The sequence below is a fragment of the Sorex fumeus genome, unplaced genomic scaffold (assembly GCF_029834395.1).
Source record: "Sorex fumeus unplaced genomic scaffold, SorFum_2.1 ptg000099l, whole genome shotgun sequence".
Taxonomy (NCBI): domain Eukaryota; kingdom Metazoa; phylum Chordata; class Mammalia; order Eulipotyphla; family Soricidae; genus Sorex; species Sorex fumeus.
This window is the reverse complement of record NW_026606156.1, coordinates 3,658,649-3,674,452: the sequence shown is the minus strand read 5'-3', so window position 1 is coordinate 3,674,452 and position 15,804 is coordinate 3,658,649.

Below are 15,804 nucleotides of genomic sequence, written 5' to 3'. Positions count from 1 at the left end.
AGAATTTAATCCTAAATTTGTTTTGCTTTAATAGAGCTTGCCTTTTACCTCCATTTTCTAAATTTTAATTCAATAAAATTTTAGCATGGCAATTCCATTTCAGGTTGAATTGTTTTATGTTTATTGTTTTCATAAGACTTGGAGTTTAAAATAAATAAAAGGCATAATCACACAAAGATATGAAAGGTAATATTATTTATAGGACAAAGTGTTCCCCTTAGTCTTCAGAAATACGGAGAGTGGATTCAGTATTTTAAAGACCCCACAGAAAATGCCCACTAAGTCCAAGGCCAGAGAGAGTACAGCGGGTAAGGTGATTGAAGGACTAAACTTGGGTTCAACCCCCAGCGTCCCACATGGTCCTCTGAGCCCTCCAGGAGTATTTCATGTGTGTGGAGCCAGGAATCAGCCCTGAACATTGCCTGCTGTGGCCTCCAACACAACAACAACAACAAAACCCACTAAAGCTGCTTTTAAAAATATATTTATATATATATATATGTATATATATAATTTATAACAAAATAGCAATTGTGCCTTTTAATTTTTAACCACAGTTATGTCCTATGTGCAATTGTAATATTCTTCTTTAAAGAATTGAAAGATAAGAAAAAATTAAGTATATATTCAGGAATAACGGTTCATCTGTGTGTTAGGGCGTTTTATTATTTAAATTATTATTTTCCAAAATTTCATTATTGTGCTCATAAGCACTAAAGAGGATAATATAGAGTACAATAGAAGCGTATTGAAAATATGTCAGTGATTATTGGTGTATCACTGCCGAGTGGGCTAAAAAATGATTATAGATTTCGACTGACAGTAATTGGATTCTTTGTAATGCATAGACATCTCCAAAAGGACAATAATAGAGGAACAAACATACTTTAAAGACAGTTTTACAGATCAAAATTATGAGAAACAAAGTAGTAAAGTATTCTGTGTCAGACAGAACCGGTCTTCCTCTCGGAGTTTCTAATGATTTTTTTTTTCCTTTTAGATTTCGTTAATTAGCATTTTACTGTATTTTCACACATGTAGAATGGTTTAAACAACATATGATGAATACTCACGTATATCTACTAGATGCAATGATTAAATTTTACTCTTTATCTCCTAATTAAGCCATTTAACATATATTTTTATACTCCAATAAGGTGACTTTCTGTCAAATCTACAGAACTAATAACGGACAGACCCTTTAGGGTGTAACGTCACTTTGTTCCAACTGCTAACTTCATCTCCTTGGCAGGATTGCAGATGTACCGGCAGGGAGGGCTGGGTAGCTGATGCAGGTTTCCTGGCAAGGAGAGAGGGTAGCTTGTGTCTAATTTAAGGCATCTGACTTAAGTAAGTAAAAAGATGATTTCACTAAGGGAAAGTGTACCATTCTAAGCAAAGACGATAGTTTCTTCCTGCTTTTTTTCCTGACTATATATTATTGTTATTTGGGATTTATTGCTCAATGATTTGGGTACAAGTGAAATTTCTTCGGACTCTGCGGCCAAGTGCAGCATACTCATGATAATACCAGGGAAAATTAAAGAGAATCTGATGTCGGGCTGTGATGGCAAGAATCTTCAACAACAAATCGAGACTCTGAAGCATATTTTATCATTATAGATAATCCACTAAAGTTATGTTTGCAGGAAATTACATAAACACAACGATCAGTTGGAAGGAAATGTAGCTGTATTATTGTTTTGAGTTTCCATTTTTTATGTTATCAAATGAGGAGTGATCGTACCTGCTTAGTTAGGTAGTTGCTTTTGAAATTAAGTATTGATTTTAAAATTCAGTGTCTACTGATTCAAGCAAGAAAGATAGATAACAATATTTCCAGTGCTTTGAATCTGTACAATAAGAGATAAATGTTATGCCATTAACAGATAAAGTTAAAAAAAAAACAAAATGCAGGGGCTAAAGGAAGAATGGAAAATAAAAACAAAAATATGGATAAGGGAAATATGGAAACAGAAAATGAATGGAATAAGGGCAAAGTGAAGAAGAGGCATATCCAGAAATAAAAATAGTACTAGATTATAAAGATGGCAAGCCATGAAAATAATGAGATTTTAGAGAGGAAGTCTAGAGAGTTAAACAGAAAAGGGGAAAAACCAGAAGGAGAAAGTGAAGGAAGAAAGAAAGGGGGTGAGGAAAGCTGTCAAGGACTGAGGCTAACCTTTAGTCACTATCTTAAAATACGTCCCAAAAAGAAAACTGTATGCATGGTATAAAGAATGATGAACCTGTTCCCTTCCCACCTCTGAGAGGAAGTCAAGGAATCGAAGGTTTCTGAAATTTGCTCTTGAAGCATTTAAAATTCACTTTATGCATTTTGATAGCTAATTCAAAGTAATGTTTTTCAGTCATTTGCATTAGATTAATTCATTTATGTTATTCTGCAAGGCAGATTACTTTGCTTCAGACTGATTTTATTGCCACCTAAGAAACTGATTTTACTAGAACATAGGGCAGAGAGAATTAGTAGGAACCATGATGCAAATCGATGTGAAAGATGTGTGTGTGTGTGTGTGTGTGTGTGTGTGTGTTGGGGGGGCATGCGGCCACCTATTAATTCCTTACGCAAGGCCTTATGCTGAGGGCGAAGGGGATTGGCCTGTCTGTGAGTCAAAGGCACTGTCTTTAGAATGAGAAAGTTTTTGGGAAACTGTTTGACCCACATGTTTCCCCAGCAAATCCCTGTCAGAACCTCCAGGGTACCCACATCGCAGAGTCTTCATGGGTGTTCCTTCACACCCCTAAGTGTGGCCCTGAGGGTACATCACATCACTGTTCCCAAGAAGCAACACAACCAGTAACCCTTTCATTGACCTCTTGGGGTATGACCAGTGACACCAGCTCCCCAGAACACTATGCTAGAGGCCCCGAACCCCCGAATTCTTAAGTTTTTACTAAGAAATGTTCCTGGGACATAGCTCAGTGGTGGAACATGCACACACACGCATACACACACACATACACACACACACATACACACACACACATACACACACATGCAGGCTATTTGGGCAGAAATAATGGTAGACAGTGGACAGGCCAAATCAGAAAGAAGGCTGGCGGCTAGATGTCTGATGAAGTGCTTTTCTAAGAACTAAGGACACTGCGATGCATTAAAGGAAAGCACGAAAAGAAATCACAATAGAAGAAGCATGGAGTATGTTTCTATACGCACAATGGAAATATAAAGCAATATCTCACACGTGCTTTCTCTGAGCACCCATAATTGATAAAGGTTTAGGAGATGTTTCCTAGGATATAGCATGATGCTAAAAATGATCTGTGTTACTGAACTACTAGAAAAATTACTTGAGCTTTTCTGTATTATGCATAAAGTGAGCTACAATTCTGTCTTGTGGAAAGTACTGTTTTGTTTTGTTTTTTTTTTCATCATGAATAAAGGTGAGAAAGGATTAACTTCTACAAAAATCGTTAACAATAAGACTAGTTCTGATCATTTTAATGCTTTATGAAAAGAAATTTTATAATGAGATTTTTCAATATCTACATCCAAAAAGAAGTCTAGGGTTCAAACAAAGTAGAATCTATTAAAAAGAAAAATAGCATCCTGTGAATCTGTTGTAGCACTCTCTAGGAAAATATTGTTGATACCATGTACTTGTAAATAACCCCAGGAGAAAAACAGGAGGTTTTGATAAAAAAAAGGCATCTGAAATGTTCATTTACTGCCCAGTATAACAGAAAATACATCAAGCTAATGCAACATAAACCAAATGCATATATTTTTATTTTTTCTGTTTTTTGTGAAATATTCAAATATTTGTCTAAATATAAATGGTTATTAGACAACACCCAGCATTACCCAGGTTAAAACCTGACCCTGTGCTCAGGGATCATTCCAATGGTACCCAGAAGATCATATATGGTGCCAGGGTTTGAACTTAAGCAGCTGCATACAAGAAAGTACCTTACTTATACTATATTACTGGCTATTAAATAATTCATAATTTAATAATAATTTGCTCGAGCGGGCCCAGTAACGTCTCCATTTGGAGACTTTACGATCAACGGGAGGGCCTTTACCTTTACCTTACCTTAATAATAATTAATAATACACATCATCAACCAACTTAAATTACTGGAGACTTGATATGTCGAAGATTGGAATGCTCTTTTAAATAGAGAGAAATAGACAGTAGTGATAAAATCATTTACCTAGTAAGCCTGAGTTTGAGTTTCTATAGTTTCCTAAGTATATGGCAAAGTTATTGAAATATAGTCTTACATTCATATTTAATATTTTCCGACTATAAATAGGTAAATATGCATAAAATACATTTGCCATAAGGACATAGAAGTTTAACATTATAATACTAATGTCATTAATGAAATTTAGTATAATTTTATGCAGCAAATTCTTTGATATTTTTGCTGTTACCTAAAAGAATGTTGTATTAGCCCTGGTGTCCACTTATCCAGAAGCTGGAATGATACATTTTAATATATGACAAGTATATTTTTGGCAGCTTAATGAATTCCGTGCCCCTGGAAGAGGCCATGCACAGGGCTGTATCATCTTGCCAGAAACCCACCTAATCCTGCTTCAGCAGACCAACACCAAATGGAGTTTGAGGTTCCTCCTGATTACTTGTAGATTTTTTTTCCCTGCTGTTTCTCCAATTGCTTGCTTAGTACAAGGAGCAAAGTCCAAAGCTTGAGTCCTACATGAAATGAAAGAAGAAAAGACTGCAGTCGAGTGAATCCTCAAGAAGCCTAATAGAGAAGTGTGGGTCCCCTGTCAGCAGAGACGTTCTACAATAGGCCATCACAGATGCACTTTCTTAAACACTCTCACAACCTCACTGCCCCCTTCCAGAGACACACAAAAGGGGATAGCATGACAGGAATGAACTCTTGAACAAGCTCAAACTGAAGGCTTGGGTAAAGGGTGAAGCCCTCAGGAGACAGTCTGATAAGGAGGAAAGAAATCAGTTCTGGCAAAATTATTAAAAGCAGTGTGATTAAGTATTGGGTGAAATGTGACTTAATATTATTGTACACTTTATTTTTGTTTAACCATTTATTATGATCACTAGTTCACTGATTGCTTTCAAAATAACAATTATTATTATCTCAAACCATGTAATTCTAATTGATATCACTTATTGAAACTGGAATTGGGTATTAACTGTTTTTTTATCTTTTCTTTTTATTGAGCTATAGATTTAAGCTAATTGGGTAATATATTAAATACATTATAATACAACAGTAGTTTCTTACCATACATGCCTATTATATAAACAATTCAGTTTAATTTTGCGAGGGTATTCTACTTTTATACGTCATGAACTGTTGTCACTGTCACTTTCACTGTCCTCCCATTGTTCATCGATTTGCTCGAGCAGGCCTAGTAAGGTCTCCATCATGAGACTTTGTTTTTACTGTGTTTGGCATATCAAATATGTCACGAGTAGCTTGCCAGGCTTTGCCATTTGTTATTAAATAAAATTATTTAAATTGACTTAAACATTAAAGCATATTTGACAAGATTTTTTTTAGAAGTCAAAAATAAGCATCAATAATCAAGATAATTCCAGAGACATTATTTCTTAGCTAGAAATTAGGCAAAAATAAAGTGTTTATTAATGAAGTATTAATAGCTGATAGTCCCATATTTTACAGTGTTTAATTTCAAGAACATCTTTCCTAGAGTTGTCATAATTTATCTTGATCTATTTTTTTTCCACTTATTTTACTCAGTCTTATTTTTGGACTCACTTGGTCGCTTTTACAATCTTAAATTTAACATCTGTGTTGAAAATTTTCTGACAAAATGACTGTTTTAAACGTATTTTACATTTCACTTTTCTGACTTATAGCCTCTGACCTTTGGTTAGTTCTAATTAATGGACAGAATCCCACATGGATGAACTCAAGCATAATTTAGTTCATGTTCAATCACAATCAATCACAACCATCCTGTTATTCGTCGATTGCCTCGAGCAGTCCCCAGTAATGTCTCCTTCACCCTAGCCCTGAGATTTTTTTTAAAAAGTGTCATACTTTAGGCTCTTTCAGAGTTAGGAGGTTGAGGTTTCCATCGGGACTGAGCATCCTCCACCCAGATTCTCCAAATTCCAGTAGGCAGGGTCACACCCACCAATTGGCCCCATGGTGTCGTGTAATCCCATCAATGGCCAAGACTCAGAGACTATAAAACCCAGCTCTCGGAAGAGAACAGCACAGAGTCTACTGCCCCCGCTCCTGGCTGTTCACGCCGGGGCCCCTTAGAGGGGAGCGGGTTGAGTTTTCCTCCCCGCCCCAACCAGGGGTCCGGCAGCTGAAGACCTACAGAACCAGCCACCACCATGCTGAGACCACTCTCTGCACACATGAAGGTACCGGCAGAAGAACAAAGGCACGCAGGTCCCGGGGCTGAGATCTCCAAGCCTACTTGGATCAGGGCTGAGCATCCTCCACCCAGATCCTCCAAATTCCAGTAGGCGGGGGTCACAGCCACCAACTGGTCCTGGCGCTGTTTAATCCCCTCAACGGCCAAGACCCAGAGAGTATAAAACCCAGCTCCTGGAAGCTGACATCTTATTATCTCATTCCTACTTTGGACAAATTGGCAGGCTACCGAATGAAACCTGCCCACATGGCAGAGTCTGGCAAACTCCCTGTGCCGTACCCAATATGCCAAATACCAGTAACACTGAAGGGTCTCATTCTCCTAGTTCATGTTCAAAAGGGAAATAAAGACCTTGGTTTGGGTGACATGTAGGCCAAACACTTTGTTATTTCCCACCTCACAAAATCTCAGACTAATATTTCATAGACAAATATTTTATACCAAAAATAGAAAGAAAAAGACTCACAATATCTTCACTGACCTATTCATATAATTCAATATTACAAAATGTTTCCTATGTATACATAGCTTAGAGATGTCAGCATTTACTGACACCCTGTCTTTTGTCTCTTTTCAGAGTGACCTGCTTATTCCAGTGTGTGGCTCACTGGTGCTCAAGATGGTAGGTGAGAAGCTAAGTGACTGACGGTTAATAATTTGCTTTGTAATAATTTTCAAATAAATGATATCCCAACTCATCTGAGGAAAATATAAATAGCTGAAATTGTGAGTGCTTCTCCTCAAACAAATGTATGGATATGCAGTTATAAGTAGACTTTAGGTTCATTAGACTAATGGTAATAGAAATTGATCAAAATAAATATTTTGGAATCTATTTCTTGAGTTACTGTATCTAGAAAAGCTGAATATTCTTTAATTATGGTTTAGAAATATTTGTTATATTAAGGCTTGAGAGAAAGCCACAAAAAACTTGCCAATATTTAGTTGCATATATATATATATACATATATATATATATATGCAACTAAGTTTAGTTGGAAAAACAGATGTAGGAACTATTTTTCATGGTGATAATTCAATGTGAGTAAAAGATTTTTTTTCAGAGATTAAAATCGAAGGGGGTGTAAAAATACACATAAAGACTGACTGAGAGTATTAAAAAGAAAAAAAATAGAGTTACTTAGAAGTAGAACAAAAAATATGGTATCTCAAAGGACCTGGGTCTTTGTCTCTAGCATTTGTTGGTTATTTGCTTTTAGCTGAATTTGCATTAATTGATTAATTATATTATTTCAAGGAGAAAATATGGGGGATGGAGCAATAGTACAGAGGGTAAGGCATTTGCTTTGCATGGGACTGACTCAGGTTCGAATCCAGGTATCCCACATGGTACCTCAGCACTGTAGCAGCACTGTAGCAGCACTGTTCTGTTGTTCACCGATTTGCTTGAATGGGTCCAGTAACGTCTCCATCGTGAGACTTGTTGTTACTGTGTTTGGCATATCAAATATGTCACAGGTAGCTCGCCAGGCTTTGCTGTTCGGGTGAGATACTCTCGGAAGCTTGCCGGGGTCTCCGAGAGGGGCAGAGAAAACAAACCTGGGTTGGCTGGGTCAGCCGCATGCAAGGCAAACTCCCGACCTGCTGGGCTATGGCTCCAGCATCAAGCACTGCCAGGAGTAATTCCTGAGTGCACAGCCAGGAATAACCCCTGAGCATTGCTGATTGTGACCCAAAAAGCCAAAGTAGATAAAGGACCAAATGCCATAGCCTCTAAGTACCTATAATGCAAACCATAATGCCCCCAAGTAGAGAGAGAGTATGGGGGAAATTGTCTGCCATAGAGGCAGGGGGAGGGTTGAGATGGGGTGGGGGGATACTGGGGACATTGATGGTAGAAAATGTGCACTGGTGGAGGGATGGGTGTTCCATCATTGTATGACTGAAGCTCAAACGTGGAAGCCTTGTAACTATCTCACAGTGATTCAATTAAAAAAAAAAATAGAAACTTAAAAAAAAAGCCAAATAAAAAAGGAGAAAATATGGCTAGTTCATGGTACTCTAAATGAGCAAATATATGATAAAAAATTCAAAAATATTTTCAAATTGAGATAAGTAGTCCCACAGCCTACCTGGGTTCGATTTCCAGCATCCCATATGCTCCCCTGAGCACCGCCAGGAGTAATTTTTTTTTTATTTTTGCTTTTTAGGTCACACCTGGCGATGCACTGGGGTTACTCCTGGCTCTGCACTCAGGAGTTACTCCTGGTGGTGCTCAGGGGACCATATGGGATGCTGGGAATCGAACCCGGGTCGGTCGCGTGCAAGGCAAACACTCTACCCGCTGTGCTATCTCTCCAGTCCCCAGGAGTAATTTCTGAGTGCAGTGCCAGGATAAGCCCCTGTGCATTGCCAGGTGTGACACAAAAAGCAAAAAAAGAAAAGTAAAGAGAAGTATTAGAAGGGCTGAAACGATAGCACAGCAGGTAGGGCGTTTGCCTTTCACGCGGCCAAACCCGAGTTCAATCCCTCTGTCCCTCTCAGAGAGCCTGGCAAGCTACCAAGAGTATTCTGCCTGCAGGGCAGAGCCTGGCAAGCTCTTCATCGCATATTCGATATGCGAAAAACAGTAACAAGATGTCTCACAATGGAGAGGTTACTGGTGCCCGCCTGAGCAAATCGATGAACAACGGGAGGACAGTGCTACAGTGCTAATTAGAAGTATCCCTTTTATAGTATATCATATCTAGCAGAAAATCGATGTGTATTTGTTTGATAAAAGCCCATTATTAGTCTTGCAACTAGTATCTTGTAGCATATGAACAAACAAAATAACTTAATCTCAAGCAATTTAAAATTTTCCAGTTTTGTTTTAGATGATACTTAAAGATTCTAAGAATGTAGACAACGGGGATTCAGTGTGTCAAATTTTCAGCACAGAGAATTGGTACAGTAAACATTTTTGTTGTAAACATAAATTAGACATATGCATATTAATTGTAAATTTCCTTGCATTTAGAATATAGAGTAGGGATATTCTTTTAATCTCAGGTAAATATTTAGAATTTATTAAATTTAAACACTTAAATTTTGAAGGTCACTTGCAATTCTATTCTTTAATGTTATAATTTCACTATGATTTTATACGTTATCGCTATTCAAAGATAACTTGTCACTCTACATTTAAGAATGTTTCTTTTGGAAGTCAAAAGAATCATATCTGTATTGCACTATGTGTACACATTCCAAGAGATCAGAAGCATCTCCTATTCAAGGGCCATTTCTATAAATAGCCTTATGAAGTGATATTAGTTCAGCACTTGAGTAGCACTGCGGCATTGTTTTCAGAAAGCTACCCAGGAAATTCAATGCTTATTAAGAAGGTTAATTAAGGGCAAGTTTATAATGGGATGGAAGGGACTCTGAATCAGAATAAAGTCACTTCTTGCCAGACTAAGTGGTTTCCTTCAGAAAATTTTTACATTCCTATACATATGGAAAGGAATGTCCATAATATATACATATATGTATATATAATTGTACATATATAATCATAGATAATTATATAATGACATTTCTCATTATATAGTCTATATAATTATATGTGTGTGTGTGTGTTTCTTTTTCATGGGGAGGAGTTGAGCATCCCAAACAGTTCTCAGAGAGCCTTAATGGCACTCCGTGAGAAATTCGTCCATAATTTTGGCCTGAGAATTGAGCCCCTGGTCTGGCAATGCAGAGTCCCTCAGAGTTCAGCAGGGCCACACCTGAAGGTGCCCAGAGCCCTGCTCAGTGCTCACAGATCACCCCTGGGACTCGAGCACCACCTATTGTGTGGGATCAAACCAGAGGCAGTCACATCAAGTTGGCGCCTTCCTCCTGCACTGTCAGCCCCAGTTACCTTTCTTTAAGGAGCACTTTCCAGAGGCCATCCTTCACGGAGGGCACCACTGCTGACAGCTGGTAGGCCAGACTCAAGCAGTAGATGGGGACTTACTCAGTGCAATTGCCGGAAGCTGGAGTCCCACTCAGTCTTGCAAGTCAGGTGCTTAGTCATGAGGACTGGAAGGTCCTTTTAACTGTAGAAGAGAGCGAGGATTGTTTTATTTAAAATTGGATTTTCCAGAGCATTTCCTATGTGATTTAAGATTATGATTGTTAGGCAGATAATGGTTAGTGCTATTATTTCACTTGCACAAGAATACAGAGTATGTTCTCAAACTGATAGAAGGGAACTTGTAGTTAATGAAACATTAATTACTATGGCAAATAGTAATATTTATTGAATGAACTGGTTCCTTGTAATTTTGTGTTGCATTAACTTGTTGGAATTATTATCAGATAAACTTGAAATCGAGATGTGTTTGAATTTAAAGTTGTTAATATTATTTGAGCACCATTTTTCTTCCAAAGCAAATGGTACTTTTGTGTTTTTGTTCCATTTTTTATTCAACCATATGTTGATTTTGTGAGGCAAATCTAACTTATACATTAAAAATAAAGTCCATTTCTGAAATAACAAAAGAATCAGAAAAACTCCATTTTTAATTTTAATAATGGTAGCTACAGCGGTAGGGTGTTTGTCTTGTGCACAGCCGGCCTGGCCAAGCCAGAGCCGGGTTCGATTCCTCCACCCCTCTCAGATAGCCCGGCAAGCTACCGAGAGTATCTTGCCCACATGGCAAATCCTGGCAAGCTACCTTTGACGTATTCAATATGCCAAACACAGTAACAAGTCTTACAATGGAGACGTTACTGGGCCTGCTCGAGCAAATTGACGAATAATGGGAGGACAGTGACAGCGATATAATTTGTATCAATATAATTATTATTTATTGATTATTATCAAAATACATCAGTTAACTTCTTTTTGATAAATTTATTTTATGTTAATATCATATGCTTATTAGTAAGAAAAATATTCAAACTTAGTTTTAATATGTAACTATAAAAATATGTAACTATAAAAATATAAAAAAAATGTAAAAAAATATAAAAAAAAGGGCTGGAGCGATAGCACAGCGGGTAGAGCATCTGCCTTGCACGCAGCCAACATGGCCGACCCGAGTTCGATTCCTCCGCCCCTCTCGGAGAGCCCGGCAAGCTACCGAGAGTATCTCGCTTGCATGGCAGAGCCTGGCAAGCTCCCCGTGACATATTCGATATGCCAGACACAGTAACAACAAAGTCTCCAATGGAGACGTTACTGGGCCCACTCGAGCAAATCGATAAAAATTCAAGATCTCATAAGAATTAGTCTACATTTAGTTTTGTTATTTCGAATAGTGACTAGATAGCTAATATAATTTTCTCTTATACTTCATTTTCTCATTTTGGTAAATGGAACTGCACTCAATCCAAAAGAGCAAGTCCTTCACAGAGGGCATTAGTAGGAGTTATCTAAATTTTCTTGCTTGTCATGCAGAGTGTACAGGAGAAGATTTAACAAATAGCACTCAGGGGGCTAAAGAAAGTTTTGACTCTGGAGATATTAGCTAGGAAATTATAAACCCTATTTCAATTGAATTAACTGACTTAAGACAAAAAAAAAGAACTAGAACATAGTCTTGCTGTAAAATTCTGGACATAGAGGCAACTGATGGTACACCAGATAGGGAGTGTTCCCCACTTGCACCAAGTCTTGGCTTAATTTCTGGCATCATGCTGCTGAAGAATTTCAGAACACCAGCGGGGTATCTGGATATCTGGATTATCCCTGGCACGGGGGGGGGGGGGGGGGGAGGGATTACACAGGATACAGAGTATTGCACCCTCAGGCTCTTGCATTGAACCACTGGCTAGATCGGTCAAGACTGTAAATTGTATCTTAGTTCATTTTTTTTGCTTACCTCAGCTTTTTTGTAAATATAAGTGTTTAATATTTCAATCTAATGAAAGTAAAACCCAGCTCCCGGAAGCGCGTGGCCGCATTTGCGGCCACGCGACATCTAATTATGACATCTTATTATCTCATTCCTACTTTAGACAAACTGGCAGGCTACAGAATGTAGCCTGTCTACACGGCAGAGTCTGGCAAACTCCCTGTGGCGTACCCAATATGCCAAATACCAGTAACAATGATGGGTCTCATTTTCCTAACACTGAAAGAGCCTTGAATATGGCACTTTTTAAAAAATCTCAGGGCTAGCATGAAGGAGACATTAACTAGGGCCTGCTCGGGGCAATTGATGAACAACAGGATGGTTGTGATTGCTGTGAATTAAAGTAATTTTTTGATTATGTTATTTATAGTAATAAAATGGCTTCTTAAAATATTAAAAAAAAAAAAAGAATTGCTAGTGGTACCCCAAGACCTGAGTACTGCTTGGGAAGCCAATGGGAAAAAAAGATAAAATAAATCTATTCTAGGTGCAGAGTGTTCTATAAAGAGACATCACAGCAGCCATTACTAATGAAAGGTGCATATTATGAATTCTTAAAATGACCGCTAATAGGGCCGTAGTGATAGCACTGGAGGGAGGGCTCTTTCCTTGAAAACAGCCAAACCAGGTGCCATCGTTGGCCCCCCACATGGTCCCTCGAGTTCCAATGAAGTGATAACGTGAGAGAAGAGCCAGGAGTGGGCCCTATGCTCCACTGGGTGTGGCCAAAGCAAACAAATACGACCTCAAAATGACCACTAACAAAGCTAGGTTGAGAATCCCAGTGGTGAAATTCTCAGAATATGATGCATTCTTATGCTAGAGTCTGCATTCCCAGAAATTGTCTCATAATTATCTTTAATACATTACATTTCTATGACTCATATTTATCTAGTAAAGCCAACAAAATTGATGCCATTGTAACAGAATTCCCACAAAAATTCTAAATGTTATTGAAAATAAAATAGTTATTATTTATTCTGACATAATCAAATAGTCATTCCTATAAATGCTAAGATATTTATATATGATATATATGAATACCCAAATAACTAAATATATCGAGCAAAGACATTCCAAATGTGATTATACATTCTATTGAAATAATTGAAAACAATTTTTACAAAGTGATTTCAAGACAGTAGCTATATCATGTTTTATACAAAATGTTAAATTTAGGAGAGCTGTCCAAAAAGCTGGCAGCTCCATGCCTTACTTTCCATTTTGTCAAATAAAATCTCTCCTGAAAAAAATATTTAAAATAATAAAAATTTCAAGTAAATTTTCTGTGACAAGTAATTGTTCTAATTTTAATATAAAATAATATGAATGTGAAAGCTACATAGAATAAAGTAATGCACATTTAGTAAAATATGGCATACCCATGAAAAAGAAAAGTATTTCTTTTAATATTATTCATGGTGTGTCTTGTTTATTTATTTCATTTTTAATTTAAAAAATGATATTCATTCCTTCACCTCTGCATCCATTCCTATGTACATTCAAAAAACACATATTGATATCAAAAAAGATTAAAGATAAAAACCTGTGTAATATCATAAGCTGTATGAATCTGTTAGATAGGACAAACCAAGGTGGGAACACTGCAAACATCCATGTCTCACATGCTTGAAACACCAAGTCTGATCCCCTGCCCTCGCGACCCCGTGCAACGACTTTACTAGCTGAGATCCTAAAAATCCTTTTGGCAAGGAGCCAGGACACCAAGCAATCGGATTCATAGAGTTGGGCCCGATCTCTGGAGAGAGCCCTGAGGTGCGGAGCTCACTCAGCTGCGGAGGATGTACTCTCTTTACCTCTCTCCTAATTGAATCAGGAAAGGAAGAAGAACTGAGTCAGAAGAACATTCACCATCAAAATTGGGAGCAGAGGAGATAGCACACGGATTCAGTCTGCAGACTCAGCATGGTTGCGTGAGGCCCTGATGATCCCTGAGTAGCTTCTGGATGGACCCTGATGGTTGTTGCTACGGTGATGCCTGAACAACACTTAATACTTGGGCTTTTAATTGAACCATTGGCTCAGATGGCCCTCAGGTCTTTGAGCACTGCTTGAGAGTCCTCTCCCCCTCCTAAAAAAAAAAAGAGAAAACAGAAAAATGAACATTAGAAATGTTACTCCCCGTGAGAAGGTGAGCAACTTTTGGGTGTTGTGACTTGAATCCAGTTGTGAATGCTGCCTTTCAGAGAGGAGCAGAAACTCATCATTGTCAGTGTGGTTAGCATTCAGATGGCCGCTGAGAGGATAGCATCTAATGTCTAAACACAGCACTTCCCGAACAATTTTGGATTGACCACTTGGGGGTGGGCCAGAGGGATCCTATTGAAAATGATTTGAGAGAATTTGAAAGGCATAAAGGGAATCTATGTTTTCCACCTGAGATCATTACAAAAATGGAGCAGGGAAGGATGGGCCAGAAGATTGCGTACTTTTTTTTTTTCTCATTAAGAGAAATGAGAGGAAATTTCCATGCTGAATTAAACTAAACCTCTGGAGAGTAAATAGATGGAGATAATAGAAAAAAGGGTAAATGGAAAATGTTTGAGTTACCAAGAGACACAGGTTTGTATTCAAAGAAATAGATTAATGAGCACTAATAGAAAGTTTATGCAGAGAAATAGGTATGCAAGATGACCCATTGCACTCTTACCAGTATGGTGGGTGCTTTTAGCTAAAATGTGCAGCATTTCCACATACTAACATTTTGGTTGGATCCCAGCTCCACTCTTCCAGGCCTGGCCAAACCTTAACCATCAGGTCTACACCACTGTATTAACTAGTCCCTAGACATAGCTCTGGATGCCCAAGCATCTTTAGGACTGGCCCCTTCCAAAACCAACAGAATCGGGCTTAAGGAGTTACTTATCCAATTCAGTTGGACATTGTCATGACGGATCTATAGAAATACTTTGATGGAGTTTTCAGCTAAGCAAAGAGAAATGCGTGCCACGTTTGTCAACAAGGACTGAGTGGCTGTCACTCACTTTTAGAACTGTGTTCTAGATTTCTTCCTCTGCCTGAATGTGGAATCAGGTGGTGAGTATGATGCTGGGTTCAGCCCAGAAAACAGATACAAAGAAAAGACATGAGTGTAAGTGGTGTGTCCAGAGGCTGGACTGCAAAGTTGAGAACAAAATGTAAGTGAGTTAAAAAAAAAAAAGGAAGATTGAACATAGGGTGAAGGAAATGAAATAGGATAAAATCCTTGGACGGGAGAACTCTTAAAACTGAACACAAGATACTAGGAGTGAACTGAGTAGAAAGATGCTGATTAGAATGAAAGACCCATGAACTTTATATGACACAGGACTGACAGTTTATGGAAAGGAATAACATACAGGCAAAGATCATGGGTAACAGTAGAAATTAAAATTAACTAAAAATAATGTCGGTTTTGGGTATGTTAACAGTTTGCAGGGGCATTCACTCACGGTCATGTAGAGCCAACACGTCTATGTAGACTTGAAGTATCTCAACTGGAAAGTCGTGTCATTTAAGGTCAGTGAGGTGGCAAGAAATATATGTTACTGCTATTAGGAAATATCG